Source organism: Arachis hypogaea, chromosome 10, assembly GCF_003086295.3.
Source record: "Arachis hypogaea cultivar Tifrunner chromosome 10, arahy.Tifrunner.gnm2.J5K5, whole genome shotgun sequence".
NCBI classification, from domain to species: domain Eukaryota; kingdom Viridiplantae; phylum Streptophyta; class Magnoliopsida; order Fabales; family Fabaceae; genus Arachis; species Arachis hypogaea.
The window spans coordinates 77,866,005-77,874,729 of NC_092045.1; the positions used below are offsets into that span (position 1 = coordinate 77,866,005).

An 8,725-nucleotide genomic window follows, 5' to 3' on the forward strand; every position below is an offset into this window, starting at 1 on the left:
AAAAGTATACTTAACAGACACTATATTCTCCTGCCAACAAAGAGGAAAAGAAGGCTCCCCACTCTCATCTAGAAAGAAAGGTCGGACGTCTCCAACAGCCCGGACCTTGAAATAAAAGTTCTTAAAATCGTGAAAAGACTCATCATACAGGGTACAGAACTTCCTCCCCTGGTTAGCCCTAAAAGAGACCCAAGACACCTTCCCTCCGCCCGACCCCGGCTTCGTCAACACAAACAAATAGGAAAAAAGGGAAATAGAGGGAGAGACACCCAGAAACTGACACAAAAGTTGAAACAACTTTAAAAACGCCCAAGAATTCGGATGGAGCTGCGTAGGGGCGAGGTTACAAGACCACAACACCTCGGACTCCAGGTCGGTAAAAGGAAGTCGGACATTCAGCTTAGAGAAGAAACAGTCATAAGCATAAAAGAAGAGCTTCTCGGAACTATCTAAAGGCGGAAAGCACACTCTCTCCTCAGAATCCGGGGCTACTAATTCATAATCCCTCTCAGACTCTCTATCTTCACATATGCTACATTGCCTACGGAACCTAGCTAAATACTCAGAATCTACCACAGAAGGAACTCTTAGGGGAACGGGATCTACCCAACCAAGACCACTCGGAATCTTGGTCGACATCGCCTGAAGAACCTTTCGAGACATAAAAATCTTGCCTACAAAGAAGAATACAACAGCAAGGCAAAAATCACATAAAGGCAGACAGCGAAAACCCATTCAGCAAGGCGAGAAAACCAAGTTCTTTTAGAAGAAAATACAGAAACCCGAAAACAAAATACCAAGAGAAAAGAGCCCCCCCCCACATACAAACAACCAAAGCAATGGCGGCGCCTCTTTTCGGGGCAACCCAGGCATAGAAGAAAAAGAAACAGAAGCATATGTGCGCAAAGAAAATGAAGACGAGAACAAACCTGGAAGAAAGGAAGAAGACGACGAGCTCCGATGCAAGGAGAACGAAAATGGCGGCGCAGAGGAAACCCCGGAAAAACCCACAGAAAGAATCGGAGAAGAAGAACAAAGAAGGAGCGGCGCTCGAAGGAGAGGTGGCAAAAACTCAGAAAATGGAAAGGGAACAGAATAAACGAAGAAAATGAGGAAAGGGGCAAATAAATAATGCCTTCACAGAGCCCGAACGGAAATCGAGGAGAAACGGTAAAAAGCAATAAATGCTGAAACGGCCGTTTTCAAATTTTGAAAAAACTACTATGCCCGAGCTCGACCTCCCAAAAAGGACGAACTCGGGCAGGGGCACTGTTCATACCCTGACCGAGTTCCCCAAACTCGGAAAGTTCATAGAAGGTCCGACCTCGTCCCAAGGCCCACGCCTGAGGTCGGACCTCGGACAAATAAGCTAAGAAGGCCCATCAGAAGGAACGAAGCCCAAAACCTAAAGGCCGAAAAGGCCTAAAGAAAGGCGGTTCCACAAAGATAGGGATAAAACTCCCAAAAGATAAGATAAGATAAGAATATCTTATCCAGGGAAGATCACGACCAACTACTATAAATACACTGGAGCACCCAGGTATAACTCATACTCTAATTCTACTCAATATCTGCTTGGACCCATGCTAACTTAAGCATCGGAGTGTCATTGCAGGTACAACCACCAGCCGCTCGGCACATCAAGCTCGGGTCACAGAACCCTCACCTCGGGTCTTGCCAGACGACCGAGCTACACGTTTCAGGTAACCCTCGGAACAGAAACTAAACTACAGCTAAGTGATTCCCTTGATTGGTTGGAGTTAGCAATATGTTTTTTTTTTGGTGTAGTGTGATTCTAACTAATATCTTTGGTAGAAAACCAAACATAGAATTACATTTTCACTCCTTGATTGTTTTGGTGTGGAACACCAAACTTAGCTCCTCGCAATACAGGGGAAACAACTTGTGATTTTTATTGAGGTGAAGATGAAAAGGAAACTACCTCAGGTTGGGTTGCCTCCCAACAGAGCGCTCTTTTAGCGTCGCTAGCTCGACGATTCCTCCATTACTTGAGATGATACTTTACTCTGGGGTTTTCCCCCATGTTGCCCATATAATGCTTCAGCCTTTGTCCGTTCACAGTGAAAGTCCTCTTTGAACCTTCATCCATGATTTCTATGTGTCCATATGGCGAGACTTTTGTGACAAGGAAAGGTCCGGACCACCTTGATTTGAGTTTTCCTGGGAACAGTCTCAATTTGGAATTGTAGAGGAGTACTTGTTGCCCCTTTTCGAAACTTCTAGGTGCAATATGCATGTCATGTCTTCTCTTTGTTTTTTCTTTATAAATCTTGGCATTTTCATAGGCCTGTGATCTAAATTCCTCCATTTCCTGCAGCTGCAATATCCTTTTTTTCACCAGCAGTAATGCTGTCAAAATTTAGTATCTTGAGAGCCCAGAGAGCTTTGTGTTCCAGCTCCAGCGGTAAATGACACGCTTTCCCATACACCAGTTGATATAGGGACATTCCAATTGGTGTTTTGAATGCTGTTCGGTATGCCCAAAGAGCATCATCTAACTTCTTTGCCCAATCCTTTCTTGATGCACCTACAGTCTTTTCCAAAATTCTTTTTAGCTCTCGGTTAGATATCTCAGTTTGCCCACTTGTTTGGGGATGATAAGGTGTGACAACCTTATGTTTTACCCCATATCGTAGGAGGAGAGCTTCTAGTGGTTTGTTACAAAAATGACTCCCTCCATCACTGATAAGTGCTCTGGGGACTCCAAAACGGCTAAAGATGTTCTTCCTGAGGAAGTTCATGACTATCTTGTTATCATTCGTTGGAGTGGCAATAGCCTTTACCCACTTGGAAATGTAATCTACTGCTACCAAGATGTATTTGTTTGAGTATGAGGTTGGGAATGGTCCCATGAAATCGATTCCCCACATATCAAATAGTTCCAGTTCCAGGATGAAATTTTGTGGCATCTCATTTCCTTTGGGCAAGTTTCCAGATCTTTGGCATGGCATTCATTGCAGCTCTTTACTAGTTCTTTAGCATCCTTAAAAAGGGTGGGCCAAAAGAATCCGCTTTGTAACACCTTTGCTGCAGTTCTGTCCCCTCCAAAATGACATCCATAGCATGAGCCATGGCAATTCCATAGGACCTCTCATCCTTCTTCTTCCGAGACACATCTTTTAAGGATTCCATCTGAACACTTCTTGAAGAGATATGGCTCATCCCAGACAAAATATTTTGCATCATTTATGAGCTTTCTTTTTTGATGTTTATTGATCCCTGGAGGTAGAGCCCCGGTTGCCTTGAAGTTGGCAATGTCTGCAAACCATGGTGCTTTGTGAATTGTCATTAATTGCTCATCAGGGAAGAGCTCGTTCACACTTGTATCATGTGTTCCACCTTCCTCATGATGGATTCTGGATAAGTGATCTGCTACCTTGTTCTCCACTCCTTTCTTGTCTCTGATTTCAATATTGAATTCCTGCAATAATAAGATCCATCTTATTAGTCTTGGTTTTGATTCTTGCTTGGCAAATAAATATTTAAGTGCTGTATGATCTGTGAAAATAATCACTTTAGCACCAATGAGATATGATCTGAACTTGTCACATGCAAAAACTATTGCTAGCAACTCCTTTTTAGTAGTGGTATAGTTTCTTTGAGCATCATTGAGGACTTTGCTAGCATAGTATATCACATGGACTAAATTTGTTTTTCCTCTGCCCTAACACGGCTCCAAGTGCAAAATCAGATGCATCACACATCAATTCAAAGGGTAAGTTCCAATCAGGCGGAAAAATGATAGGAGCAGAGGACAATTTCTTTTTCAAGTTTTCAAATGCTAGCATGCACTTCTCATCAAAATTAAATGGTGTATCAGACATTAGGAGATTGCTTAAGGGCTTGGCTATCTTTGAAAAATCTTTAATAAACCTTCTATAAAAGCCAGCATGCCCCAAAAAACTCCTAATTGCCTTGACATCACTGGGTGGAGGTAACTTTTCAATTAACTCCACCTTAGCTCTGTCTACCTCAATGCCTTGATTAGAAACTTTATGGCCAAGAACTATTCCCTCTGTCACCATGAAGTGATATTTTTCCCAGTTCAAGACTAGGTTGGTTCTTGACATCTTTTCAATACCAAGGCAAGATGGGTTAGGCAACTAGGGAAGGAATCTCGAAATACTGAAAAGTCATCCATGAAAACTTCAATGAACTTCTCTATCATATCTGAGAAGATGGAGAGCATATAGCGTTGGAAGGTTGCGGGTGCATTACATAGCCCGAATGGCATGCGCCTATAGGCAAACACTCCATATGTGCAAGTGAATGATGTTTTCTCTTGGTCTCTTGGATCAACCACTATTTGGTTGTATCCTGAATACCCATCTAGAAAACAATAATATGCATGTCCTGCAAGTCTTTCCAACATTTGGTCCATAAAGGGAAGTGGGAAATGATCTTTTCTTGTGGCCTCATTAAGCTTCCTGTAGTCAATACACATTCTCCAGCCTGTAATGGTTCTTGTAGGGATTAGCTCGTTCCTTTCGTTGGGCACTACAGTGATTCCCCCTTTTTTGGGAACCACCTGAACTGGACTGACCCATTGGCTGTCTGAGATTGGATAGATTACTCCTCCCTGCCACAACTTCATGACTTCTTTCTGCACTACTTCTTTCATTGATGGATTTAACCTTCTTTGGGGCTGAATGGAAGGTATGGCACCTTCTTCTAAGAGTATTTTATGCATGTATATGGATGAACTGATTCCCTTCAAGTTAGCAAGTATCCATCCAATCGCATCTTTATGCCGTCGTAAGACTTGAAGCAACTCTTCCTCCTGTTCTTGGCTGAGAGCTGAATTTATGATTACTGGATAGCTTTTATTTTCTCCCAAGTATGCATACTTAAGAGTGGTTGGCAGTGCCTTAAGCTCCAATTTGGGTGCTTCTTTTCTTTCCTCCTTCTCTTCTAGCCCACTTTGAACATGTATTTCAGCGGCTGCAACTTTTTCGCTTGTTGCTAACTCCTATTTTGTTGATGCTTCAAGCTCTTCTTCAAGAGTTTCTTGTACCAAAGCTTCTACTGAGTCCAGCCTCATACATTCTCCCAATAAGTCATGTGGGTATCTCATGGCCTTAAACACATTGAATGTCATTTTCTCCTCGTGTAATCTGAGGACAAGTTCACCCTTTTGGACATCAATAATGGCTCCGGCAGTGGCTAAAAATGGCCTCCCCAGGATGATGGAGGTCTTAGCTCCTTCTTCTATGTCTAGTACTACGAAATCTGCTAGGAAAATGAAGTCTCCCACCTTCACCAACAAGTTTTCTACTACCCCATGGGGAAATTTGAATGACCTGTCTGCTAGTTGGAGGGCCATTCTTGTTGGTTTGGCTTCTTCAATCTTCATCTTTTTCATCATTGCGAGAGACATTAGATTTATGTTGGCTCCTAGATCACATAAGGCCTTTTCCACAGTGATTTCTCCAATGATAAAGGGGATTTGGAAACTCCCAGGATCCTTCAATTTTTGAGGCAATTTGTGTTGGATGATGGCGCTGCATTCTTCTGTAAGTACCACAGTCTCATTATTCTTCCAGCTTTTCTTTTTGGTCATCAACTCCTTCAAGGACTTGGCATAGAGTGGCATTTGCTCGATTGCTTCAGCAAAGGGTATGTTTATTTGTAATTTCTTGAAGATCTCCAAGAATCTTGAGAATTGGTTGTCCTCTCCCTTCTTCTTTAATTGTAACTGCTGCGGGTATGGGGCCTTTGAGAGGCATGGATTGGGTACTTCTCTTTCTTGATGTGACTTGGGGATTGAGGTGTGAGATTCCTTATGTCCCTTGTTTTCTTCATCCAATTCTTTCTCTGATAGTTTCTTGTGGGTTTCCTTCAATTCCTTCCCACTCCTGAGGGTGATGGCCTGACATTCTTCCCTTGGTATTGAGTTAATATTGCTGCAATTGTTGTGCCTAGGGGTTTGCTTGAATAAGAATTCAATCTGTGTTTCCAGTTTCTTAATGGCAGCATCTTGATTATGCATGTTAGACTGCACTTCTTCCCGAAAATCTTTACTATCTTGAATATCTTTGCATAGAATTTTGAGTAGACCTTCAATCTTTGAAAGCCTATCATCTGTGGATGATGGTGGGTTGAGATTAGGTGGTTGAGAAGGTTGGCTAGATGGATGTTGGTAATATCTCTGTGAGGTGTTTTGATGAGTGGCATTGTTGTTGGAGTTGAAGTTGGAACGTCTCGAATCTTGTCCTTGGTCTTGTTGGTTTCCCCATCCAAAGTTGGGGTGATTTCTCCATCCAGAGTTATATGTTTTAGCGTATGGATCATGGACTTGTCTAGGTGAATTTCCCACATAGTTGGCTTGCTCCCAGTCACCTTCTTCTCATATGTTTACTCCTTCATGAGTTGGTGATGAGGTGATGGCTGCTGCAACTTGGTTCTCTTCCACCTTCTTGGTAAGATCTGCTAGCTGCTTGGTGATCATCTTGTTTTGGGCTAACAGTGCATCCATGTGGTTTAGCTCTATTACTCCTCTAGTGTTACTTCTTTCAGAGGCATAGAAGTAGTCATTCTCAGCAACTGTTTCAATGACATCTATGGCTTCTTCAACAGTTTTCTTCTTATTTAAAGAACCTCCTGATGAATGATCTACAACCTTCTTTGACTCATAGGAAAGACCCTCATAGAAGATGTGAAGTTGAACCCACTCATTAAACATCTCTGATGGGCATCTCCTTGTCAAGTCTTTGAATCTCTCCCATGCTTCATAAAGTGTCTCACCATCTTGTTGCCTGAAAGTTTGCACCTCAGTTCTTAGCCTATTAATCTTTTGAGGAGGGTAAAATCTTGCTAAAAACTTGTTCACTACCTCCTCCCAATCTATTAGGCTTTCTTTTGGGAAGGATTCAAGCCACTTTGTTGCCTTGTCCCTAAGTGAAAAGGGGAACAAGAGCAACCTATAGACATCCGGGTGGACTCCATTTGTCTTCACTGTGTCACAGATCCTCAAGAAGGTGGTCAAGTGTTGGTTAGGGTCTTCTTGAGCACCTCCTCCAAATGTGCAATTATTTTGCACCAAAGTGATGAGCTGAGGTTTTAGCTCGAAATTGTTGGCATGAATGGTGGGTTTCTGAATGCTGCTTCCACAGTTTCCTGGATTAGGATTGATATAGGATCCTAAGACCCTCCTTTCATGCCCAACCCGGTTTGCATGGCCTTCTCTGGCATGATTATGAGCTTCTTCTTCATGATTGTTCTCCAAATTCTCTTCCATGTTGGGTTCAAAATACTCTTCCTCTTCCTCAGCACCAACAATTCTTTTTCCTCTTGCTTCCCTTTTTCGTCTCCAAAGAGTTCTCTCAGGCTCTGAATCAGAGGATGTTGAGATTCCTTCTCTTCTCCCTGTCATACAACAAACAGAATGCACAACAGGAGATATAATAAAGACAATTTTTGTTAGAATGATTGTTAGTGTGAGTGATGCAATTTATCAAACAGTTAGTGGGTTAGTGAGCTGAATTATGGTAAACTAAGAAAGGAGAATAGAAATTAGAGAGGGAATAGGGGATGAGGAAGGAATTAAAAACAAACTAAGGTAAATTACGGAATATAAAAAAGAATAACGAAGAAAAAAAATGCTCAATCTAGTGATCTTCTAGCTTAATCATTGTTGATTCAAAATCAATCCCCGGCAACGGCGCCATAAACTTGATGCATGGAAACTTGTCTCTCAACAAATTTTCCTTCGGCAAGTATACCGAATTATCGTCAAGTAAAACTCACTATAGAGTGAGGTCGAATCCCACAAGGATTGATTGGTCAGGCAACTTTAGTTAGAAGAATATGCGAGTTGAGCTAAACAGAATTTAGATTGAGATGCAGAAATTTAAATGACTAGAAAGTAAATAGCAGAAATTAAAGTGCAGAATCTTAAATGGGGAATTGGGTAAAGCTCATAAAAGTAAATGGCAGAAATTAAAGAGAATGGGTAAGATCAGAAATGGGGGAATCATTGGGTTTAGGAGATGTTGCAATTCTCCGGATCAAGTTCATTCTCATCTCTTCCTCAATCAATGCATTCATTGATCTCCTTGGCAATCTTAAGTGATTGAATCCCAATTCCTTGGTAATCCAATCTCTCAAATCTTGATCAATAGCTAATTCCTTGGTCAATTGCTCATGAGAAGAGATGAAGTATGGTCACTGATTATACCACATACATTTCCCAATTCAAGTATTGAGGGGATATAGTCACATATCCATCCCAACCCAAATTGGTCCAGCATGAGAAAGCAATTCTAGCATGATCTCTTCATTCCTCTTCCAAGGTTCCGAAGAGATCCAATTATCGAGAATTTTTTTCCAAGATAACTAACCAATTGAATTAAGATTGAAAGCTTTCTAGTAAAATCAAGAGAAAAGATAGAAGAAGAAGAATGAAAACTAATATTGATCCATCAAATTACAGCAGAGCTCTCTAACCCAATGAAAGGGGTTAGTTGTTCATAGCTCTAGGAATCAAAAATGGCAGAAAAGAATAATCCATGCTTGAAGTACAGAAAAGTAAATATGCAAAGAGTAGTTCTCCAAGGTGCCAAAAGTTCCTTTCTAGTTCAAAACTACTCCTATATATACTACTCTTCATGATCTTCTAGTGAGTTCTTCAAGTCTTGGATGTGGGCCCAGCTTGCAGAGAAATATGAATTAGGCTTGGGCAATTAGTGAGATTAATCGTGGAATA

General features: G+C 41.5%; 1 non-coding gene across 1 annotated transcript; it reads left to right on the plus strand.

The window, feature by feature from the left end:
* The first annotated feature begins 6,697 nt into the window (after positions 1-6,697).
* On the plus strand, positions 6,698-6,805 carry LOC112718516 (small nucleolar RNA R71). The gene has a single exon (XR_003160853.1). It is a non-coding gene; the product is annotated as a small nucleolar RNA R71 (small nucleolar RNA).
* Positions 6,806-8,725: the final 1,920 nt, after the last annotated feature.